The sequence below is a fragment of the Chlorocebus sabaeus genome, chromosome 23 (genome assembly GCF_047675955.1).
Source record: "Chlorocebus sabaeus isolate Y175 chromosome 23, mChlSab1.0.hap1, whole genome shotgun sequence".
In the NCBI taxonomy this organism is placed as follows: Eukaryota; Metazoa; Chordata; class Mammalia; order Primates; family Cercopithecidae; genus Chlorocebus; species Chlorocebus sabaeus.
The window spans coordinates 54,833,366-54,858,711 of NC_132926.1; the positions used below are offsets into that span (position 1 = coordinate 54,833,366).

Consider the following 25,346-nt stretch of genomic DNA (forward strand, 5'->3'; position numbering starts at 1 on the left):
GCCCAGGCTACAGTGGTTTTTCCAGGTTCCATGCCTCAGAATTCCAATCCCTTAATGCTGAGCTCAGCCAAGAAGTTCCACATCAACCTTACTAGGCTTCTAGTTGCAGCTCTTTAGATTTGCTCCACAGCCTCTTCGCCAGATCAGGAGTCCCACCTTGGAATCCTGGAATGTTGGTGTCATGAACCTCATGGTCCCAAAATTACCTGCCCACCCCTTCTTTCTTTTTTTATTTATTTCTTTTTTTTTTTTAGACAGAGTCTCCCTCTGTTGGCCAGGCTGGAGTGCAGTGGCATGATCTCGGCTCACTGTGACCTCCGCCTCCCGGGTTCAAGTGATTCTCCTGCCTCACCCTCCCAACTAATAGGGATTACGGGCATGCGCCACCACACCTCCTTCTTTCTATTTTCAGGCCCAAGCCTAGGGTCACATCCTACCACCTAATGAGTGAAATACTCTTCAGAGGAGGAAAACCCACTAACAACTGCTATTTGAGGATCTCTAACTCCTACACCCCAAAGTCTGTTTAGATACAAGGCAGTCATCTGCTTTCATATATAATGTTTTCTTAAAAACATGTATAACAGTCAAATGTGATAATATTGAAAGATTTACTGGGATCAATGTCATATGCACAAAAATACATTTAATTATGTTGTTAATATACACTGTGGTGAAAGTGGTTGTTTCCGATGATAAGGAAATGGGGAGGGGTGCAGTGAGGAAACACAAGCTGGTTTTCATAAGACAACAGAACTCTTTGACTCTTTAAAATATGACCTTTTGCCAGGCACAGTGGTTTACACTTGTCATCCCAGCACTTTGGGAGGCCAAGGCAGGGGGATCACTTGAAGCCAGGAGTTCAAGACCAGCCTGGCCAAAAAAGCGAGACTCCATCTCTATCAGAAATTTTAAAAATTAGCTGGGCACAGAGTCCCAGCTACTCAGGAGGCTGAAGTGGGAGGATCTCTTGCATACAGGAATCTGAGGCTGCAGTGAGCTATGATTGTGCTACTGCACTCCAGCCTGGGCAACAGAGTGAAGCCCTGTCTGTAAAAACTAATAACACGTAAATAAAATATGATTATATAAAAACAAAAAAATTAAGAATAAATACTACTTTGCGATAAAACAGAAAAGCTTTAGAGAGAAGAAGCAAATCATATACATGGTCTCAAAATGGAATGGCTTTGGACTTCTCAGCACCAACACTAGAAGCCAGAGACATTGGAGAAATGCTTTCTAATTTTTGAAGAAAATGGTTTCCAAATTAGAATTATATACCTGACCAAATTTATGTCTTACAGAAGGACAAGGACATCTTTAGGCATACAAGGGATATATTGGCCAAGTTAGTTTAGCAAGGCAGAAATTACTGTAGCCAGTTTAAGCCAAAAGGACTAGTTATGACATATAGTGAGAGCTCAAGACTGAGGGAAGGAAACGGACTGTGCTTCCAGTTGTGACACCCAGCTCCACAGCACAACCCTGCTCAAACAAGCCATCAAACCAGGAGGCTACTGCCACCAGTGCCAGTTCCAACCTATGGCCTCTGCCATCACCAGGAGGTTGACAAATCAGGTGCTATGGTCGCACATTTAGACTCCAGAGTCTTGCTGTACTGTCGGGCCCAGGACTGCATCAGCAAAGTAAGAACCTCAGACCCTGCCTTTTTCCCAAATAATTCAGTTCTGGACCCAGATTTTGAATCTGGCACAGATGCAGTTGACTGGTGGAATCAAAACCACATGTTTGCAATCTCACAACTGGAAAATGACCTGAAAAATCTTCTTTGTTGAGAATGCAGAATTTATAATTGGGAAACTGCTAAAACAATGTTCAGAATCTGGAGTCAGCCTGAATAACAACTGACCACTATGCATAGACATAAATTTTACCTCTTATGGACTCTCTTAGGACGCTATTAGAAGATACTAGTTTCTTCACCAAACATGAGAATGAATCAAGAAAGAGGGAGATACAAAATTATGTAATTGGAAATCTAACAAAAGGAGGTAGGCAAAGGAAATTCCCAAGATCCTGATGAAGGGAAGGTGTGAACACAATCCAGCATGGAGCAGGAAGTTAGAGCCCGCACGGCGGTTGAGGAGGAATCGGAGAGATTGCCTGATGTGTTCAATTCTGTTGAAAGTATCCTATAACTGTCAGAGAATTAAGATAGGCACGTGATTCGTTGAACAACTTGGGGAACTGGAGGAAGGCAAGTATTAATCCCAAGAAAATCAAATGTTATATAAGAAAAGGAATATAATCTTAGTGTACTACATGTCTAAGGTGTGAATTGTATTCACATGGACACAACGGTACAAACATGAAGTGCTGATAATGAAAACAACTATATTGGAACTATATTGGAAGAATGAAGAACATATATTGTTCAACTATATTGGAACTGAAGAAATGAAGAAAGGAGGGGAAGAGAATGTGTGGGAAGGCCAACATAGTGATCACCTGGGCTAGCTCCTCATTCTCCATGCGAGGAAGCCAAAGAAAATAGCCAACATTTTAAAATCAAGAAATAATAATAAAAGCATTTATTTAGAATGTGCAGGCAAATACCAGAAAAAAAAAAAGTAAAAATAAAACTTGAAAAATTTTACCTTAAGGGAGCAGAATTGTGGAGTAGAGACGGATTAGGACTGTTATTTTTATTATAAGCCTGACAGTATTATTTCACTTTTAAAGTATATGTACACACATGCATACATGCACACACACATGCGCGCACACACACACAATTAATTAAAATAAAAAGTAAATGTAGAGAACAGTATCTCTTGCTGTACCTTCATAGCCTTTCCCTCCCTAAGACTCATCCATCTCCTGTCTGTTTCTTTCCTTTCTATGATACACCTGCTCATTCTATAAACCACTCTCTCATCCTGTCAAGATGAAAAACTACATTGGCCACTGGCTGCTTCTGAAAATCAACCCTAGAGAAACTATAGAAGCCAGAGGGAAACAGATATGAGAAACTAATAACAAATCATAAAATAAAATAAAACACTGTGAGAAGGCCCCGGGGGAGTCTGAAGACTTGGGATTGTTATACGTTGGGGGAGGGAAAAGAGAGAATTGCTTCAGCCTGGGGGAAAGGTAGCCAGAGGTAGGTACTAGAAGGAGGTCAAAGGGGAACAGCGTTTCTGTTTCTGTTCTGCCACGTGGACCATCACGGCCTGCCCAGTCACCACAGAGATTGGCACCAGCAGCCTAAGCTACAGGTGTCAGGAGGGTACTCCAAGTGTGGTACCAAAGCCCTGCAGGAAGACGAGGGAATGAAAAGCAGGTGTTTGCCAACCAGTATCCTGGGCATTCACTGCTGTACTACTCTCATTTCAAACCCCCATGGAACGTGAATGAAATCTATGCAGACTGCTTATAGAGTTTAAATGTGAAACATGGACTAGAGACATTGTGCCCGAAATTGGTTCCTTCCGGTGGGTTCTTGGTCTCGCTGGCTTCAAGAATGAAGCTGTGGACCCTCGCGGTAAGTATTACAGTTCTTAAAGATGGTGTGTCCGGAGTTTGTTCCTTCAGATGTTCAGATATGTCCAGAGTTTCTTCCTTCTGGTGGGTTCGTGGTCTCGCTAACCTGAGGAGGGAAGCTGCAGACCTTCCCCGTGAGTGTTACAGCTCTTAAAGGTGGCGCGTCCGGAGTTGTTCGTTCTTCCTGGTGGGTTTGTGGTCTCGCTGATTTCAGGAGTGAAGCCACAGACCTTTGCAGTGAGTGTTAGAGCTCTTAAAGGTGGTGCATCCAGAGTCCTTCGTTCCTCCGGGTAGGTTCGTGGTCTTGCTGGCTTCAGGAGTGAAGGTGTAGACCTCAGTGGTGAGTGTTACAGCTCATAAAGGTAGTGCAGACCCAAAGAGAGAGCAGCAGCAAGATTTATTGGGAAGGCCAAAAGAACAAGCCTTCCACAGCTGGAAGGGGACCCAGGTTGCCACCTCTGGCTGGGGTGGCCAGCTTTTATTCCCTTATTTGGCCCTGCCCATGTCCTGCTGATTGGTCCATTTTACAGAGTGCTGATTGGTACGCTTTTACAGAGTGGTAATTGGTGCGTTTACAAACCTTTAGCTAGACACAGAGCATTGACTGGTGCATTTACAATCCTTTAGCTAGACAAAAAAGTTCTCCAAGTCCCCACCTGACCCAGAAGCCCAGCCGGCTTCACCTCTCAACATGATTTGGTGGTGGTGGGAAAATTGGGATAATCACCATCAGTTCTGCAGACCCCGAGGTTTCATCCCCTGGGCAGTTTCTAAAGCTTTAATTCATCTGCAGGTACATAAACTGCAGGCTGGGATTTAGCCCTTTTCCAACACATAGCCATGGCTAGTAACTGATATTTCAAGAGGAAGAGTTTTCAAGACAACATAATCAAAAAGCCATATAAAGAATACAGCTATCACATAAGAAAGAAAACAAACTCAACAACATAAGCCATCTAAATTAGCATTACAAGAAGAGGTGGACCAAGAAATTAATGTAGCGATGATAAATATATTAAGAGGTTAAGGCTGATAATCAGCAATATGAAGCAAGAATAAGAAAACATAAAAAAGGGCCAAGTTGAATATTAAGGATGGGATATATAACAGTTGAAGTAAATAAAACAATGAATAAGGTATATAGCAAAATGGATAAAGGTGATGAATAAAGCAGTGAGTTGGAAGAACAGATAGAGAAGCTCTCTTAGAGGTCAGCAAGAAAGTGTGAAGAGACAGGAAATGTGAAAGAAAGCTAGGAGATGTGGAGGGTGGAAGGAGGGTGCAAATACTTGTGAGCAGTGGCTTTGTAATGTGTCAACGTGACTAGACTGAACTGTGCTTCCTAAAATTCCCTTTCCTGTATATTTCTAATTAGGGTGGGCCACAAGAGAGAACCCTGTGAAAGGTTTGCTGGGCATTAGCCCTTGTCTGCCAGCTCTCCTTCTTTGTGGGAAGCATCAGTGGAGCCTCCAGTTGCTCTACCTTCCCCACTAAGCTTCTCTGACTCCTGGGCCAGGTGCGTGCTTGGCAATTGTGATGCAGGACTCTGGTTTCTGCAATAAACACACACACACAATCAAGGTTAAAGGCAATAATCACTAATACAAATTGTAGTGTGTCCTCACGGGCTTCAGTTTGTGGGTTCCAGCTTGTTCTTACTCACCTCCACTTTACTTCATCTCCTCTTCCCAACTGCCAGTTCTGTAGTTTCAAAGCTCTAGCATTGGAAGTTCAGATAATCTTCTTACAGAGGTTGCTTGACCAGTTCTTACAATTTCATTAGGTCAAATCCCTGCGATGTATATATTCCCATTCACCATTCCTATCATATTGATATTGTCTCAAATTTTAATTAGAAGTTGTTCTGGATAAATAGTAAGTTTCGTTGTTTTTTTTTTTTTCTCACTTTACTGAGGATATACAAACTTTTCCAAGGAATTTTATCACCTTTACCATATTTCCTAAATATTGAGGATTGCTTCAAACATGTTTTTAGTATGTGTCTTTGTGTGGCAAAACTTCATTCTTGGTCTTATCTAAAGTATATATATCAGGCCATCACATTTGAAAGACAATTTGTCTGGATATATACTTTTAGGTTCAAATTTATTTTCCTTTGAGACAGGATCCCACTCTGTTACTCAGGCTGGAGTGCAGTCACACGATCACGGCTCACTGCAGCCTCTACCTCCTCAGGGCTAAGGTGATCCTCCCACCTCAGCTTCCCAAGTAGCTGGTACTATAGGAATGCACCACCATGCCTGGCTAATTTTTATATTTTTTGTAGAGACAGGGTTTTGCCATGTTGCCCAGGCTGGTCTGGAACTCCTGGGCTCAAGCGATTCACTTGCCTCCACCTCCCAATGTGCTGGGATTACAGGCATGAGCCACTGTGCCTGACCTTTCCTTTGATATCTAAAAAACATTTTTTCCCTTTTGTCATCTTCTGTGTACTGTTCAAATCTTATTTTTGTTCTAATTGCTGATCTCTTCACTATCTCTGGAAGTTTTTTGAATTATTTCCTTAATTAACTTTGATGTTCTTAAATTCTATTCTGATGTTTCCAGGTTTAAGCTTTTTCCTATCGCTTATTTTTCTCTCTTTCTGAATCTGGGTATAACAGGGTTCATTCAGAGAAGCAGATCCATTAGGATACATTTCTGTGAGTTCATATATATGCATTCATATATATAAATATGAACAATAACTAATATATATACATGAGTCCACTAAATTGTCCAGTTAGGAGGAATATACAGATATTGATAAATTTAAGAAATTAACAGGAATAAATAAACATGAGTAAGGGCCTTCAGGCTAGCCATAATGAAACAAAAATAGAATATATAATATTCAAGCCAGTAGAAAACAAAAGAAAGTGGAGTAAATTGAAAATATAAAATATGGAATAAATAATTCTTAATATAATAAAAACTACAACAAATATAAATCGTTTTAATTCACAAATAAAAAGATAAATACTCTCTATGGTATTAAGAAATAAAAATGAAATCCAAAAATATGTTTTCTATGAGAAACATTCTTAAAACCAAAAGACATAACAAGTTTGAAAATGAAAGAGTAAAAGACAAAAAAAATAAACAGAAACCTAAAGAAACCCAGAATCTCAATCATGATAGCTGACAAAAGAGAATTTAAGGTGGGGGGGGGTAAATAAAATAACAGTGAGAAGATATAACCATTGCAAATATACATATGCACCTAATAATAGGTTACACTAACTGACAAAGTACAGAAACAGATAAATCATTGGGAGTTTTTTTTAACACCCGACTATCAGAAATGTCCTAAGCAGTATGTTGAGAGCCTCTCAGACTATCCACCTCTGCACTGCTTTGCTGTACATGACACAAGACAGACAGTTGTCATGGGTGTCATCAAAGCAGTGCACAAGAAGGCTGCTGTAGCTGGCAAGGTGACCAAGTCTGCCCAGAAAGCCCAAATGAATAATACCCCTAATACCTGCAACCTCAGTCTTAATCAGTGGTGAAAGACTGGTCTCAGAACTATTTGTTTCAATTGGCCATTTAAGTTTAATAGTAAAAGACTGGTTAATGAAAGTAATGCATCATAAAACCTTCAGAAGGAAAGGAGAATGTTTTGTGGACCCCTTTGGGGTGTGTGTGTGTGTGTGTGTGTGTGTGGGGCAGTTTTAAGTTACTAGTTTTTAAAATTAGTACTTTTTAATGGAAACAACTTGACCACAGATCTCTTACAGAATTTTAGGACACATTAAAACAAAGTTTAATGAGAAAAAAAAGTACTAAGCAAAAATTAAACAGATTTTTATCTAAAAATTATAATTAATAGACTCATACTATTAATTATATTGTTCAGATCTTTAATATGTATGTTCCAATGGTATGATTTTATATATATACACAAATATATGCTACAACAGTTTATGCAACAAATAGCACGTATGTATTTTTAGAATCATGCACATATTTTCACTAGTAGACTAGGCTTACAGAAAGTTCCAATAAACCCAGGGACAATATTATGCAGATTTTTTTACTGAAACAAGATCTAACTCTGTCACACAGGCTGGAGTGCAGGGACATGATCATAGATCATTGCAACCTCTAACTCCTGGGCTCAAGCCATCCCTCCCACCTCAGTCTTCTGAATAGCTGGAACTACTACAGGTGCACATCATCCCCAACCCCTGCAACTATTTTTCAAAAATTTTTTTGTAGATACAGGGCCTTGCTATGTGCGCAGTCTGGTCTCAAACTCCTAGGCTCAAGGGATCCTCCCTACTCTGCTTCCCAAAATTCTGGGATTACAGGCATGAGCCACTGCACCCAGCCTTCATGCAGATTTTATCTTCTAAACATGAGATAATACAAGAAATTAATAATATAAAATTTTTACAAATGTCTCAAATTTTGAAGGTAACACATTGCTAAATAACTCACAGGTTAAAAATGAAATTATAATCAAACTGAGTACCTAGAATTGAATGAACTTGGAAATACAAAATATATGGTACATAACTAAAATATTATTTAGAAAGAACATTTATACTTTTAAATACGTTTATGAAGAAACAATAAAAGTTGAAACAAAGTATGCTAAGCATCCAACTCAAGAAGTTATAAAAAAGAACATCAAAGCAAAACCAAAGAAGAAAAAAGATATAATAAAGGAAACAATATAATACATGTTTTAAGTAGAAGAGATTTACAAAACTAAAAAGCTCTATTTTTGAAAAGAGTACCAAGATAAACTTTTGATAAAAGTGAATAAGGATAAAAGGAGACAAAAAAGGTAAATAAAACACTGATCAAAAAATAAAGATAGGAAAATAATTACAGGTTTTCAAAGAGATAAAATAGATAAATTCCTAGAATATATATAAAATGCTAAACTAACCCAAGAAGAAAAAGGAAACTTAAAATAGACTCACAGGGATTAAAGAAATTTAACTGGTAGTTAAATTTCCAAGCCAAAGATCTCTAGGCCTGCCTGCATGCTTTTAAAGTAAACTCTATCAAACTTGGTTTTTGTTATTGCTGTTGTTGTTTTGAGACAGGGTCTCACTCTGTCACCCAGGCTGGAGTGTAGTGGCATGACTGTAGCTCACTGCAATCTTGAACTTCTGGGCTCAAAGGATCTTCCTACCATAGCCTCTGGAGTAGCTGGGACTACATACAGGCATAAGCCACCTTGTCTGGCCTCTATCAAACTTTCAAAAACTAATTCCTGTTTTATAAATTATTCCAGAAAATGCAAAAGAAAAAAAAAGAATTTTCAATTCATTTTATAAAGCTAATATAATCTCCTTTTCCTTATTGCTTCTGAATTTTAGCCATAGTTTAGAAACTTCTCCCCACTCACAGATTATAGAAGGCTTCATCCTACCTTCTCTAGAACTTGAGTGATTTCATTTTATTTTTACATTTATCTCTTAGAGTCATTTGAAATTTATTCCAGTATGTGCTATAAATAATAGGTCTGATATTCTCTATTCCCATGTGATTACACACAGCTCACAAGCGCCAATTGTTAAATTCTCAGGGATTTTGTGAGCTGATTGTTAAACACAGCCATTACTACAAAATAAATCATATCAACTTAAAATGAAATAAATCATGTTAAAAATGAAGCTAATAAATATTCACAACTTATCATTCCTATTACTTTGATACATTTTACTACTATCAAGACTTCTGAGGTTATTTATATCTATCATGTCCATACAATGGAAATACTATAAGCATGGAATGCTGCTATGCATCTTTTCCCAAGTCTTTACTTCATGACGCCCTACTATAGCATGAAATTGGCTATGGTGGGAGCATTTACATCACAAAGTTAGTGATGCTAAAATCAGGGCCTAATTTTTTATTTTGTTGATTGTGTAGAATAAGGATCACAATGGCCAGTAGGCCAAATCCAATCTGCCAACTGTTTGTGTAAATAAAGTTTTATTGGAAGACAGCCACAGGTCTTTGTTCACTATCATCCATAGCTGCTTTTATGCTTTCATGGCAGTTGAATAGCGGCACAGATACCATATGGACCAAAAAGCATAAAATATTTCCTATCTGGCCCTTACAGAAAACTCTGGTCTAGACTTTAAAAAATAATGGAGAAAATGTTAGCAGCGTAGATTAATTTTTAAAATGTATCATAGGCAGTCTCAGTATGAGGACAGCTGAAGCAGCCAGCTCAATTAAGATGAGGTTTCTGCTGCTTCTCCTGGTGGTGGTGTTGGCAGTGGTGCCCAATCTGGGCAGTGTGCCCAGCAAGAGATTAAACATGCAATACACCACAAGGCCACTGCTCAAGTTCCAGATTTGTGTTTCCTAAAGTTATAGGTGGGTGTTTGAGGAGCACATGTGGGTTATTAGTCAGCGGTACCCAGACATCACACCAAAGGAGAGAATTACCTCCCTCAACCAATATATAGACACATAGCATCTTTCCTGACAGCCTTCAATCTAGTACTAATAGGATTAATAATTGTTGTCAAGGATCCTTTTGCTTTCTTTGGCATACAAGCTCTAGCCTTCGGTGAAATCCATAGCATAGATAAAAAACAATCACAACTTCTGGAAGTCAAGGACACACTTAGAGAAATGCAAAATGCACTGGAAAGTCTCAGCAATAGAATCAGACAAGCAGAAGAAAGAACTTCAGAGCTCAAAGACAAGGTTTTCAAATTAACCCAATCCAACAAACACAAATAAAAAATAATTTTTAAAAATATGGACAAACCCTCCAAGAAATTTGGGATTATGTTAAATGACCAAACCTAAGATTAATTGGTGTTCCTGAGGAAGAAGAGAAATCTAAGTTTAGAAAACATATTTAAGGGAATAATCAAGGAAAACTTTCCTGACCTTGCTAGAAACCTAGATATCCAAATACAAGAAGCTCAAAGAACACCTGAGAAATTTATTGCAAAAAGATAATCATGTAGGCACATAGTTATCAGGTTACCTAAAGTCAAGACGAAGGAAAGAATCTTAAGAGGTGTGAGGCAAAGCACCAGGCAACCTCTAAAGGAAAACCTAGCAGATTAACAGCAGATTTCTCAGCAGAAATCCTACAAGCTAGAAGAGATTGGGGCCCTATCTTCAGACTCCTTAAACAAAGCCATTATCAGCCAAGAGTTTTGTATCCAGCAGAACTAAGCTTCGTAAGTGAAGGAAAGATGCAATCTTTTTCTGACAAACAAATGCTGAGAGAATTCACCAGTACCAAGCCAACACTATAAGAATGGCTAAAGGAACTCTAAATCTTGAAACAAAGCCTCGAAATACACTAAAATAGAACATCCTTCAAGCATAACTCTCACAAGGCCTATAAAACAAAAACATAATTTAAAAAAAAAAAAAAGGTATTCAGGCAACAAACAACAAATAGCACCACGAATAATAGAACAGTACCTCACATCTCAATACTAACGTTGAATGAAAATGGCCTAAATGCTCCAGTTAAAAAACACAGAATGGCAGAACAGATAAAAATTCACCAACCAAGTAACTGCTGTCTTTAAGAGACTCATCTAACACATAAGGACTCACATAAGGTTAAGGTAAAGGGATGGAAATAGACATTTCATGCAAATGGACATCAAAAGCAAGCAGGAGTAGCTATTCTTATATCAGGCAAAATGAACTTTAAAGCAATGGCAGTGAAAAAAATAAAGAGGGACATTATATAATGATGAAAGGATTTATCCAACAGGAAGGTATCACAATTCTAAATATATATCCACCTAACACTGGAGCTCCGAAATTTATAAAACAATTACTACTAGGCCTAAGAAATGAGATAGACAGCAACACAATATTAGTGGGGGACTTCCATACTCCACTGACAGCACTAGACAGGGCATCAAGACAGAAAGTCAACAAGGAAAAAATGGATTTAAACTATACCCTAAAACAAATGAACTTAACAGATATTTACAGAACATTCTGCCCAACAATTGTAGAATATACATTATATTCATCAGCACATGGAACATTCTCCATGTTAGACCATATGATAGGCCATAAAACAAATCTTAATACATTTAAGAAAACTGAAATTATATCAAGTACTCTCTCAGACCACAGTGGAACAAAATTGGAAATCAACTCCAAAAGGGACCCTCAAAACCATGCAAATACATGGATATTAAATAACCTGCTCCTGAATGATCACTGGGTCAACAATAAAATCAAGAGGAAAATTTAAAAATTGTTTGAACTGAATGATAATAGTTTCACAACCTGTCAAAACCTCTGGAATACAGCAAAGACCTTGCTAAGAGGAAAATTCATAGCATTAAATGTCTACATCAAAAAGTCTGAAAGAGCACAAATAGACAATCTAAGGTCACACCTCAAGAAACTAGAGAAACAAGAACGAACCAAACCCAAATCCTGCATAAGAAAATAAATAACAAAGGTCAGAGCAGAATTAAATGAAATTGAAACCAAAAAATACATAAGATAAATGAAACAAAAACCTGGTTCTTTGAAAAGATACATAAAATTGATAGACCACTAGTGAGATTAATCAAGAAAAGAAGAGAGAATATTCAAATAAACTCAATTAGAAATGAAACAGGAGATATTACTATTGATACCAAAGAAAAGCAAAAGATTATGCAAGGCTACTATGAACACCTTTACACACATAAACTAGAAAACCTAGAAGAGATGGATAAATTCCTGGAAATATACAATCCCCCTAGATTAAAAGAGGAAGAAATAGAGACTCTGAACAAATCAATAACAAGCAGCAAGATTGAAATGGTAATTTAAAAAATCGCCAACAAAAAAAGTCCAGCATCAAACGGATTTACAGCTGAATTATTTCAGATATTCAAAGAATTTGTACCAATCCTATTGACTTTATTCTATAAGATAGAGAAACAGGGAATCCTCCTTAAGTCATTCTATGAAGCCAGTATCAACCTAATACCAAAACCAGGAAAGGACATAGCAAAAAAAGAAAACTACAGACCAATATTCCTGATGAATATAAATGGAAAAATCCTTAACAAACTATTAGCTAGCGAAATCCATCAGCATATTAAAAAGATAATCCACCATGATCAAGTGGGTTTCATACCAGGAATGGTTTGACATTTGCAAGTCAATAAATGTGATACACTACATAAACAGAATTAAAACCAAAAATCACATTATCATCTCAATCAATGCAGTAAAAGCATTTGACAAAATCTAGCATTTCTTTATGATTAAAACCCTCAGCAAAAACAGCATGGAAGGGACATACCTTAATGTAATAAAAGCTATCTATGACAAACCCACAGCTGACATAATACTGAATGGGGAAAAGTTGACAGCATTCCCCCTGAGAACTGGAATAAGACAAGGATGTCCACTCTCACCATTTCTATTCAACATAGTACTGGAAGTCCTAGCCAGAGCAATCAGACAAGAGAAAGAAATAAAGGGCATCCAAACTGGTGAAGAGGAAGTCAAACTGTTGCTGTTTGCTGATGATATGATAGTATACCTAGAAAGCCCTAAAGACTCTAACAGAAAGCTCCTAGAACTGATAAATGAATTCAGCAGTTTCAGGATACAAAATTAATGTACACAAATCAGTGGCTCTGCTATACACCAACAACAACCAAACTGAGAATCAAATCAAGAACTCAACCCCTTTTACAATAGCTGCAAAAAATAAAAAATAATAATAATAAATAACACTTTGGAATATACTTAACAAAGGAGATGAAAGACCTCTACAAGGAAAACTACAAAACACTGCTGAAAGAAACAAATCTGGAGGCATCACATTATCTGACTTCAAACTATACTATAAAGCCACAGTCACCAAAACAGCATGGTACTGGTATAAAAATAGGCACATAGGCCAATGAGAGCAGCAGTGGAAAGACCAATAGTGGCAGCAGAGTCTCCACCTGGACAAGTCTAGCAGCTGAGGCGGCAGTCGCGAGTGTGACACCGGTGGGGGCAGCTACAGTGGCCACTTGCATAGTTACAGCTTCTCAGCACCAAAAATTACTCGGGCAGGGGCGAGTTGGTCAGCAGCTCCCTGGGTGGAGGGGTGGAGTCACTTTCCTCTGGGGCCGCCTCCTCAGCTCCTGTCCCAGCTGAGTGAGGAAACAGTGGAGGACGGCCTGTTTCATGAGTTCAAAGGCTTCAGGGATGTAAGGGTCAAAATCAATCACCTATCAGTTTCTGGCAGCGGAGATGAGCTGGTAGCCTTTGCAAACTTCCCACACCCAGAGGACGCATGGGCGGCCAAGCACTCAGAGGCAGCCTGGTGCTCTCTGACCCGCCTCTGAAGACAGAAGCGGTGCATGTGAACCGGCGCAGCAACTGCTCCCCTTTAGACAAAGATTTATCCTCCATCAGCCAGCGTGGTGGGAGCCTCTGTAGGTGGTCACCCGCACTCCCTTGGAGGTGGTGGGGACCAGAGATCACTTTCCCCTGGTGGCGCAGCAGAGACTAGGCTGCAACAGATGGCTCATGGCCACCTAACCCCTCCACCTCCACCACCATTGCCTGGAGACTGGAGACAAAACGAGACTATTCATTCTATGAGAGAGTGCACCCAGCATACAGTCTTAAACCAAGGGAGGGAGCTGGAGCAGATGCTGCTCCTTTCAGAAAAGTGGATGAGATGTCACCCGAGGATCATCACAGAACTAACCAGACACTTTTCTTGGGCAACCTAGACACCACTGTAACAGAGTGACCTAAGAAGGGTGTTTGATTGCTTTGGAGTCATCACAGAAGTAGACATCAAGAGCCCTTCTCTTGGCCAGACTAGTAATTATGGCTTTCTCAAATTTGAGAACCTAGATATGTCCCAAATTATCAATGTTCAGCAAAATTATAATTTGGAATCCTATCAAAATTGGTTATGGTAAAGCTACACACACCACCCACCTCTCGGTGGGTGGCCTGAAACCTTGGATGCCTCTTGCTGCCCTGGCATGAGAGTTTGACCAACTTGGCACCATACACCCCACAGACTACAGAAAGGTGATAGTTGGGTGTATATCCAGTAAGAAAGCCTGGATGCAGTGCATGCTGCCTGGACCCATATGCGGGGCTTCCCACTTGGTGGCCCAGATCAACACCTTAGACTTTGCAGACACCAAATGTCGTTACCAGCAGCAGTATATGCAGCCTCTGCCCTTGACTCATTATGAGCTGATGACAGATGCTTTTGGACATCAGTCCCTTGACCCTTTGAGGGGTGCTTAGGATAGGACACCACCCTTATTATACAGAGATTGTGATAGAGACCTTTATCCTGACTCCAATTGGGTGCCACCTCCAACCCCAATTGGAGAAGGCAGCACTGGGACTGCAGCTACTGCTGTGCCTGCTTACGAGCCACTGGATAGCCTGGATCACAGGCGGGATGGTTGGTCGTTGGACAGGGACAGAGGTGATTAAGATCTGCCCAGCAATAGAAACCAGCCTGGTAAGCGAAAGCTGCCTGGGGAGAGCAGAGGACAGCATCTGGCTAGGTCTCCTGAGAGTGACTGCCCACGAAAACGTCACTGCGCTCCTTCCCCTGACCACAGTCCAGAATTGAGCAGTAGCCAGGATCCTTACAACAGTGACAATGATCCATCTTCCCGTCTTCTCTTGGAAAGGTCCTCTCCAATCAGAGACAGATGAAGTAGTTTGGAGAAGAGCCAGAGTGACAAGTGAGACCATAAAAATTCTGGCTCAGCTGAATGGATAGGAAGCACCATACAACTGCTCCCACTGACGGGAAAGCCCTCTGAAAAAAACAAGACCACACTGATGGGAGTGCATCTAGCACCAACACTGCTTCCTGGAAGCTGAAGTCCCCTTTCCAGAAACAGGATGCAGGGACAGCCCCCGTGGCATAACCCCTTCCAAACTCTGTTTGACCTGGGAGGGCATGCTTCTACTGAAGAACAGCAACTTTCCTTCCAACATTCCAACATGCAGCTGTTGCAGAGTGACCTCCAAGTGGCTAGCAGTCTTCTTGTGGAGGACCAAACTGGCCTAGCTCAGGATCACTCAGTGTCTTCATTTGGACCAGCCCAAGTTGGATGAAGTAACTCGATGCATCAAAGTAGCAAGACCTAATGGTTTTGCCATTCTTCTGGTTGTGCCTGGAAGTTCTGACAGCCGGTCCTCCTCTTCCTCGGACACTGCCACTTCTACTCAGAGACTGCTTAGGTGCCTTGTGTCCTATTTAAAGCAAAAGCAGGTACCCAAGGTGATCAGCCTTGGGAGGGGGGCACAACAAAGACAAGGAAAACACCGGGGTCCTTCATGCCTTCACACCTTGTGAGCTCTCCCAACAATTCCTGGATTCGCTGCCAAGGCACTGGCTACATCTGAAGAAGATTACCTGGTCATGATTATTGTCCATGCAAAACTGGTTGAACAGCGGATGAAGATGTGGAATTCAAAGCTCTAATGGACCTTTTTGAAGAGAAATTGTGGCTTATGTGGAATTTACGTGGGCCTCTGATGGAAGAAAGGTAATCTGTTTAGTATTTGTGCATTTTACTAAAATGGCAGCTTAAAGTTTTGTATCAGGTGTTTGAAGTGGGGGGAAAAAATGACCTCTTTGCTTTGTGCTATGTATGTAAGATTTCTAGAAGAGTTAAAAAAAAAAAAAAAAAAAAAAAAAACCTTTTTTTATGGCTCACACAGCTTAAGAGTAGCTGTCTCTCAAACATGTACTCACACTTGAGCTGCTTTTGTTTTATTCTAAATAAATTGTTTCTTTTGAAGAAAAAAAAGTAGGCACATAGACCAATGGAACAGACTAGAGAACCCAAAATGAAGCCAAATACTCACAGCCAACTGATCTTTGACAAAGCAAACAAAAACATAAAATGGGGAAAGGACACCTGATTCAACAAATGGTGCTGGGATAATTGGCAAGCTACATGTAAGAGAATGAAACAGGTTCCTCATCTCTCACCCTATACAAAATCAACTCAAGATGGATCAAGAACTTAAATCTGAGACCTGAAACCATAAAAATTCTAGACAATAACATCAGAAAAACACTTCTAAACGTTGGCTTAGGCAAAGATTTCATGACCAATAACCCAAATGCAAACGCAACAAAAACAAAGATAAATAGGTGGGACTTAAACTAAAGAGCTTACCTCTTTTTGTATAGCAAAAGAAACAGTCAGCAGAATAAACAGACAACCTACAGAGTGGGAGAAAATCTTCACAATCTATACATCTGACAAAGGACTAATATCCAGAATCTACAAGGAACTCAAACAAATTAGCAAGAAAAAAACAATCCCATCAAAAAGTGGGCTAAGGACATGAATAGACAGTTCTCAAAACAAGATATACAAACGGCCAACAAACATAAGAAAAAGTGCTCAATGTCACTAATAATCAGGGAAATGCAAATCAAAACCACAATGCACTACCACCTTACTACCACAAGAATGGCCATAATAAAAAAAAAATAGATGCTGGCGTGGATGCGGTGAAAAGGGAACACTTCTACACTGCTAGTGGGAATGAAAACTAGTACAACCACTACAGGAAACAGTGTGGAGAACAGTGTGGAGACCTTGTAGAACCACCATTTGATCCAGCAATCCCACTACTGGTTATCTACCCAGAGGAAAAAAAGTCATTATTCGAAAAAGATACTTGCACACACATGTTTATAGCAGCACAATTCATAATTGCAAAAATATAGAACCAGCCCAAATGCCTATCAATCAACAAGTGGATAAAGAAACTGTGGTGTGTGTGTATGTGTGTGTATGTATATGTGTGTGTGTGTGTGTGTGTGTGTGTGTGTGTGTGTATAAAATGGAATACTACTTAGCCATAAAAAGGAATGAATTAATGGCATTCACAGCAACCTGGATGAGATTGGAGACTATTATTCTAAGAGAAGTAACTCAGGAATGGAAAATCAAACATCATGTGCTCCCACTCATAAGTGGGAGCTAAGCTAAGAGGATGCAAAGGCATAAGAATGACACAATGGACTTTGGGGACTCAGGGGGAAAAGGGTGGGAGGGAGTGAGGGATAAAAGACTACAAATATGGTGCAGTGTATACTGCTTGAATGATGAGTAATGGGTGCACCAAAATCTCAGAAATCACCACTAAATGACTTATTCATGTAACCAAACACTACCTGTTCCCCAAAAACATATTGAAATAAAAAATAAAGTATACTATTAACATTTTTAATTGTATCATATTTGTAGCTGTTACATTGTGAATAGCACAAAAAAATGGCAAATAATCTCCCAATATTTAAAAAGTATTATCCAATGCAGCAAGGAAGTCACATCATTGATAAACAAGTCAAGATTCAATGTCTTTGTCATTTTACTCTATCTGATATGTTAAATGAAAATATCAGCTGACATTCATGTGACAATTTATGTGACATTCATGTAACTTATCAATTACAACCATAAATTGGTTATGGATAGAAAAGTTCAGCAAAAATCAAGAAAAGCATTCTGTGAGAATTTATGAATCACTTAGAATTTGTAATAGAAAGAATTGTATATTTTATTATTATTTTTAAACTGCTTGCTAAACATCCTTTACATCAGTAAAATTTATACTATACATACATATGCACATATATGTATGCACATACATGTGTATTAAACATTTACGAGGCCAACGCCAGCTATACAACATCCCAATTCCACTTATTAAAAAACTTTATCACTCTAGTTTAAAGTGAACAACACAATAGAACGATTACCTACCCCAAGGAATAATATTTTAAGTTTGATCAGCTGAATTCCATTGATACATATTGTGTGGAATTTTTCTTAACTGTACTAATCTTTCTAAAGTAACCACAATCCTTCCTATGTTTTTGAAAATACTTATTTTTTAAAGTGTATCTTTTTTTTTTACTGATTTGAGAAGCTGTCTTTATTGTATACTAAATTTCCAAATGCACTTCTACTTTATTTCTCATTTTTCTATTTTTGTACCATTAGTCTGTCTGCCTATTTGTGTGTCAATACCAAATTATGTTAATTATAAAGAGTTTATGGTATATTTTAATTTTTGGTAAAAGAAACTCCTCCCACTTAGGCTGAGGCGGGCAGATCACGAGGTCAGGAGTTCGAGAGCATCCTGGCTAACACGGTGAAACCCCGTCTCTACTAAAAATACAAAAACTTAGCCAGGTGTGGTGGTGGGTCCCTGTAGTCCCAGCTATTCAGGAGGCTGAGGCAGGAGAATGGTATGAACCTGGGAGGCGGAGCTTGCAGTGAGAGGAGATCACGCCACTGCACTGCAACCTGGGTGACAGAGCAAGACTCCGTCTCAAAAAACAAATAAAAAAATTGATAAAATGATAGGATGAGTACTAGCTATAAATGAATACAATTATGATGAAAAGATTACAATGATGTTACAAATATTCTGTCAAAGCTTTCAACCAGATTCATTTACTTTATTTAGCAATGTTTTTAAACTTTTATTTTATATGTCTTTTATTTTTAAAGAGAATTGATTAGACATTTGGATGAAGAATAAACTCTCAAAATAATTGGAAAAAAAAAAAAAAGAAACTCCTCCCTCCTCCCACTCTCACTTGATTGCTCTTCTTTTTCAGAGTGTTTGATTATTCTTGCTTGATGTCCTTTCAGGTAAATTTTATAATCAGCTTGTCTATTTGGGGGTTGTGGGGACGAAATCTGATTATATTCTTATTGGGTATTTCACAAGTTTATAAATTAAAACAGGGAGAATGTTATTTTTTATGATGTTGACTTTTTCTGTCCAAGAACAAGGTACATTTTTTCATTTGTGGCAATCAACTTTTGTAATTTTCAAGTGTATTTTTCTCATATAGGATTAGGATACTTATAATTGAGCTTATAACTTGGCACTTACTTTCTTTGTTATATCATAAATGAGAGGATCCTCTTCCGTTATATTTTGTAATGGCTTTTGTTCATATTATGAAAGCAATTGATTTTTAAATGTTAATTTTGTAAGCTGCTACATTACTATTTGTTTTATTTGAGATAAGTTTTTATCAATTATTTTGGATTTTCCAGATATTTAATCATGCCATCTGAAAATATTTCTTCACTTCCAATTACTGTATCCTCCAGTTGCTTTCTCTTATCTAATTACAACGGTCAATAGCTTCAAAATAATGTCATATAAGAGTAGAAATTGGTCCCTTTCTAGTACCTGACTTTAGTGGGAAAGTTTTCAGTGTCTCCTTATTAAGATGCTAGGTTTGGGGCTGAATTATATTTATCATAGAGGAAGTGTAGTAGGCCAAATAATGGCCTCCAATATCAGGTCCTATTTCCTAAAACCTGTAAATGTTACCTCATATGTCAAAGGCTTTGCAGGCATGATTAAATTAAGGATTTTGAGATGGAAAGATTATCCTCAATTATGTGAAAGAGCCCTAAATGCAATCACATGAGAGGAAGACAGAGGGAGATTTTACATATGCAAAGAAGAAAAAGACAAGGTGTCCATGGTAGCAAAGACTGGATGGATGCAGCCACAAGCCAAGGAATGCCAAAAGGTGGAAGAGGCGAGAAACAGATTCTGCCCTGGAGCCTCCAGAGGCAGTGCAGACTGGCCAACACCTTTGTTTTGGCCCAGTGAGACCCATTTTGAACTACTTTTTATAAAAAAAAAAAAAACAAAAAACCTCTGGTCTCCAAAACTATGAAAAACTAGATTTGTTATTTTAAGCCACCAATTTTTTTTTTTTTTTTTTTTTTTTTTTTTTTTTTTTTTTTGAGGCGGAGTCTCGCTCTGTCGCCCAGGCTGGAGTGCAGTGGCCGGATCTCAGCTCACTGCAAGCTCCGCCTCCCGGGTTCACGCCATTCTCCTGCCTCAGCCTCCCGAGTAGCTGGGACTACAGGCACCGCCACCGCGCCCGGCTAATTTTTGTATTTTTTTTAGTAGAGACGGGGTTTCACCGTGTGAGCCAGGATGGTCTCGATCTCCTGACCTCGTGATCCACCCGTCTCGGCCTCCCAAAGTGCTGGGATTACAGGCTTGAGCCACCGCGCCGGGCCTAAGCCACCAATTTTATGATAATTTGTTCCAGCAGCCTCAGGAAACTATGAGAGGAAATATCCAATAAGTCTCTCTTTTTTTAAGTCTTTTTAACATAACTGATGACATTATTAAATGTCTCTTCTCCATCTATGGATACAATAGTAACTTTTTTCTCATCTTTATTAATATGATGAATTATATTGACTTATTTCCGTGGATTAAATCACCTTTATATTCCCCTAAGGGGAATACAATTCCCCTAAGTAATGAGTAAGGTTTTTTTTAACATTCTGTTGGGTTTTCTCTGCTGATCTTTTAAGATGTTTGCATCAATGCCCATGAGTGAGATTGGTGTGGGATTTGTTTTTTGTTTTATTGGTGCAAACTGTCTCAAGTTTTGAGATCAATGTCATACTCAATTCATAAAGCAAATTCAGAAGTTTTATTTTCTACTCTCAGCAATAATGTAAGTAGTATTATGATGAGACGATTTTCAAGGTTTGACAGAATTCTCCTACGCAAACATCTGAGATTGGTGCTTTTTATTGTGGGGAAACTCATTAATTACTTTTTGATATTTATATTTCTTCTATGATATTGATCAGTATAGACTTTCCATCTCTGTCAATTTTGAAAACATATTTATATTTAAAAATTATCCACTTCACTTTGATATTTATATAATATTTAATTTATATATATAATATATATAATATGCATTTACATATTATATATGTATTAGTTTAAAAAACGGGGTCTTGCTCTGTCACCCAGGCTAGAGTGCAGTGGCAAGGTCATGGCTCACTGTACCTTAAACTTTTAGGTTCAAGTGATCCTCCCATCTCTGCCTCCTATGTAGCTAGGGCCACAGGCATGTGCCACCACACTCAGCTAATTTTTTTTTTACTTTTTTTAGAAACAGGGTCTCGTTATGTTGCCCAGGCTGGTCTCAAACTCTTGGCCTCAAGTGGTTCTCCCACTTGGTGTTACACGCATGAGCCACTGTGCTCAGCCTAGTATCTGTCTTTGTTTTGCAAAGATTTGGGCAAAATGGCCTTATGATTATAAAAACTTCCCTTTTCATCCTTATTGCTCTCTTGTCATTTCTAATTTTATGTATTTGTCCTTTCTCTTTTTTTCCCTTCATTACATTAACTAATGAGTATCTACTCTCTGATTTTTTTAGTGGCAACTTTGGGGTACTTGTTAATTCTACTGCTTTAATTTTATCTCATTAATTTCTGCTTTTGTCTTTATTAATTTTCCCGCTGCTTTATTTTGAAAGACATTGTTCTTTTTCTAGCTGTTTGCATTTGGTATTTAACTCGTATTCTCATTTTTTAATTATTACTGCAATAGACACTTAATGCTATAAACATTTTCCTGATAATTGCTTTAATCATATCCCATAGCTCTAATATGTTTTCATTTTCATGATTTTCAAAACTTTGAATTTTACATTTTCCTTTAAAACCCCAAATTCTTTAAGAACATGTTTTAAATTTTCAAATTTAAGAGCTCTTTTAATATTTTGTTATTAATTGATATTATATCAAGCTCAGAAAATGTGTTTTATTTCTTTTCTTTAGAATTTATTAAGGTTTTTCTGTAATTTAAGATAAGGTCAATTTTTATGAATGTTTCGCAAATATTTAAAGAGATTATGAAGTCTCTGCTTTTGGTGTTCAGGGTTCAATGCATCTATAGAATTATAGTCATGCACCACATGCATAACATTTAGGTCATAATGACATTTAGGTCAACAGTGGACAGCCTATTTGATAGTGGTCCCATAAGATTATAATACTGTATTTTTATGGTGTCTTTTCTATGTTTAGATACACAAATACTTGCCATTATAATTGCCTACAGTATTCAGTACAATAACATGAACATGAACATGTTTGTAGCCCAGGAGCAATAGGCTATACCATATATCTTGAGTAAGTAGTAAGCTATACCATCTAGGTTTGTGTAAGTTTACTCTATGATGCTTGCAACATGACAAAATTGCCTAATGATGTCTTTCTCAAACTATATCCCTGTCATTAAATGGTGCATGGCTATGTATTATTTGTTGTTGTTTAGGTCTTCTATATTCTAATTTTTTTTCCGCTTGACTTCTCTTGTACGCTGATAGCACTTAGCAGCCTTTACTTTTGATCAGTTTGCTTTTATTTGAAGTTCATGGCTCACCTTTTCCCCCATGAAATTATTACATTTATTATTCTCATATCTCCTGGCATAAAACATTACTATCATAAAGTCTGGTGACAATCTGGCTTTCCCCTTATTAATGACTTTTTTTTTTGTCTTGGATACCCAAAGGATTTATTTTCTCTCCTTTTAAAAATAAAGTTCAATTGTTTTACTAGACTATATCTTGGTTTTAACTGTTCTGAGTCACTTTTCCCAGGAACACAGTGGATCTTTTCAATATATGCTTTCAAATTGTTTTTTAGTTTGGAAAAGTTTTCTTCAGTCATAGTATTTAGTATATATTCTCTTTCATTGGCTTCTCCAGGGGCTCCTTTTGTTTGTACTGTGGATCTCCTTTGCCTACATTCTATGCTTATCTCTTTCTCTTATATCATTATTCTCTCCTTTTTCATGTCTTTTTTATTTACAAAACTTTCATCCTTTTCACTTACTTAAGACATTATCAGTTGTATCAAGTTGCCTTCTTTATTTCTATAATGATTTTTAAATTTTATATTTCTAACTCTTTACTGAGTCATCCCTGTTTTCAAGGCATTTTTTCTCAATGACCACATCTTTAGTGTCTCTGATTCTGCTTTATGTTGTTGTTTAAGTTTTGTAATTTTTTAAATTTCTATATCTTCATTTTAAATATTAGGTAGAAATTTTAATTTATTTTCATCTTTATTGGCATTCTTTCACTGTCTGTAGAGAGGTTATTCTGCTCCTTATTCTTTTCTTTTTATAATTTTGTATAAGATGTGACTATACCTCTAGCTAGCACTACCTTTGTGCTTTGTGCTCTAACTAGAATGAACTTTGTATCTTTGTGGCTACATGTTCTGAGATTTACCTTCTTTGCTTCCTTCACTTTTATCTAGACCCTTTCTTTTTGTCCCTACTGTGTTTGTTCAGCTTGATTTATATTATACTTGCTTCAGTTTCTTCTAAGAGTGGAGTTTTGTTTTGAAAGGAAACTTCTATTTATTAATTTCAAGAGTTTATAAACCCAGGTAGCTCCAGAAAAGTCAGACTTTATTGCAATTATAGCACGCTTGCATTCTCTTACAAACTGAACCTTGTAGAACATTACCCTCTCCCATCCCCAGTTTTAGCTTCTCTTCCCTTCTTGCCTCACTATGCTTTCCAATGAGTACATCATGGCAATTTGAGGCTTTTCCTATTCATAGGACCATTAGAAACTCAGTTGCCTTTCCTCCACTTTGTCCTACTCAGATTCTGATACACAGGACTGGGATATGACAGTGGTTTGTCCCCACTATTTAGAGGGTCATCACAATACCTTGTCATCTAGTTGTATTTTAGATATCGTCATGAGTCCTTAGTTTAGATGTTACTGTTCCTCTATCTATTTTTATGAGGCAATATGGAGAGAGTCAAAGTTATATGGCCATCTTCCCAGAATACCACCCACAATTCTTACTGGAGAAACTTTAGGTGTATTCCTTTTAAGATTGGGGACACAATAGGAAAGTGCCCAGTTACCACTACTGCTTATTGTAACTCTAGAGGTCATGACCAATATATAAAGAAAATAAGTACAAAGTGTACAAATTGAAAGAAATAATACAAGATTTTGGGTAAACATGATCATCTACCTATAAAAATCCACAAGAATGAATAAAACAATTACTATAACTATTCAAATAGTTCAGCATGGATGCCAGATAAACACTTAATGTAAAAACTTAAAACTTACAAAATCACAAAAGACATGTTAGAAAATCTGAAAGATAAACTACCACTCACAATTTAAAATTATATAGTATCTAGGAATTAATTTAACCAGGACTACATAGACTACTATGGAGAAAAAATAAAACTACAATGAAGAATATAAAGATAACCTAACAAATAAAAAGACAATTCATATTATTGGATGAGATGATTAAATATTATAAAGATGATAATTCTCTCCAAATTGATCTACAAATTCAATGCAATACCAATCAAAATGCCAGCTGCATTTTTTGAGGAATTGATAAATACAATTTTAAAATGTTATAGGAGAACAAATGTCCACAAATATTTAGATAAATGATGAAAAAGAAGACTTAAGAAAAAAACTTGCCATACAAGTATTTTTCTACAAGTACATCATCAGATATACAATGAAGCCATTGTTATAAAAGAAAAGTGTGGTATGGACCTCAAGAACAGGCATATAGGCCAAAGCAACCAGATGGAATGCTCAGCATCAGACACAGATCTGCGCAGAGTCAGATCTAGAGAGACTCTTATTTTATTTCCAATTTAGGTGGCACCATAAATCAAATGGGAAAGAATTCATTATTTTGGAGTCAGTACTGGGAAAACTGAATCAGTACATGAAGAAAAATACAGTGATTTTTGGACCAAAAGTGGTCACCAGGGGTATTAAAACTCTAAATGTAAAAATAAAACTATCAAGTTAATAGGAGAAAAATGTAGGAAAATATCTTTGTAACTTATAAGAAAAAAAGAACTTTTTAAACAAAACCCAAAGATACAAACCATAAAGTAAAAAATTTATCAATTTGATTAAAGTAAAACTAAGAAACTCTAGTCAATGAACAAAATGATGAATAGAGTTAACAGACTAAAATTGGTGG

The 25,346-nt window shown here is 37.6% G+C and overlaps 1 protein-coding gene and 1 pseudogene across 2 annotated transcripts in view; one reads left to right on the forward strand and one right to left on the reverse strand.

Annotated features, from left to right (window-relative positions):
* MEGF10 (multiple EGF like domains 10) overlaps positions 1-25,346 on the reverse strand; it is a 380,133-nt gene that overhangs the window by 274,097 nt on the left and 80,690 nt on the right. The gene's annotated exons all lie outside the window — the stretch shown is intronic.
* LOC103244458 (RNA-binding protein 15-like) lies at positions 1,587-16,095 on the forward strand (annotated as a pseudogene).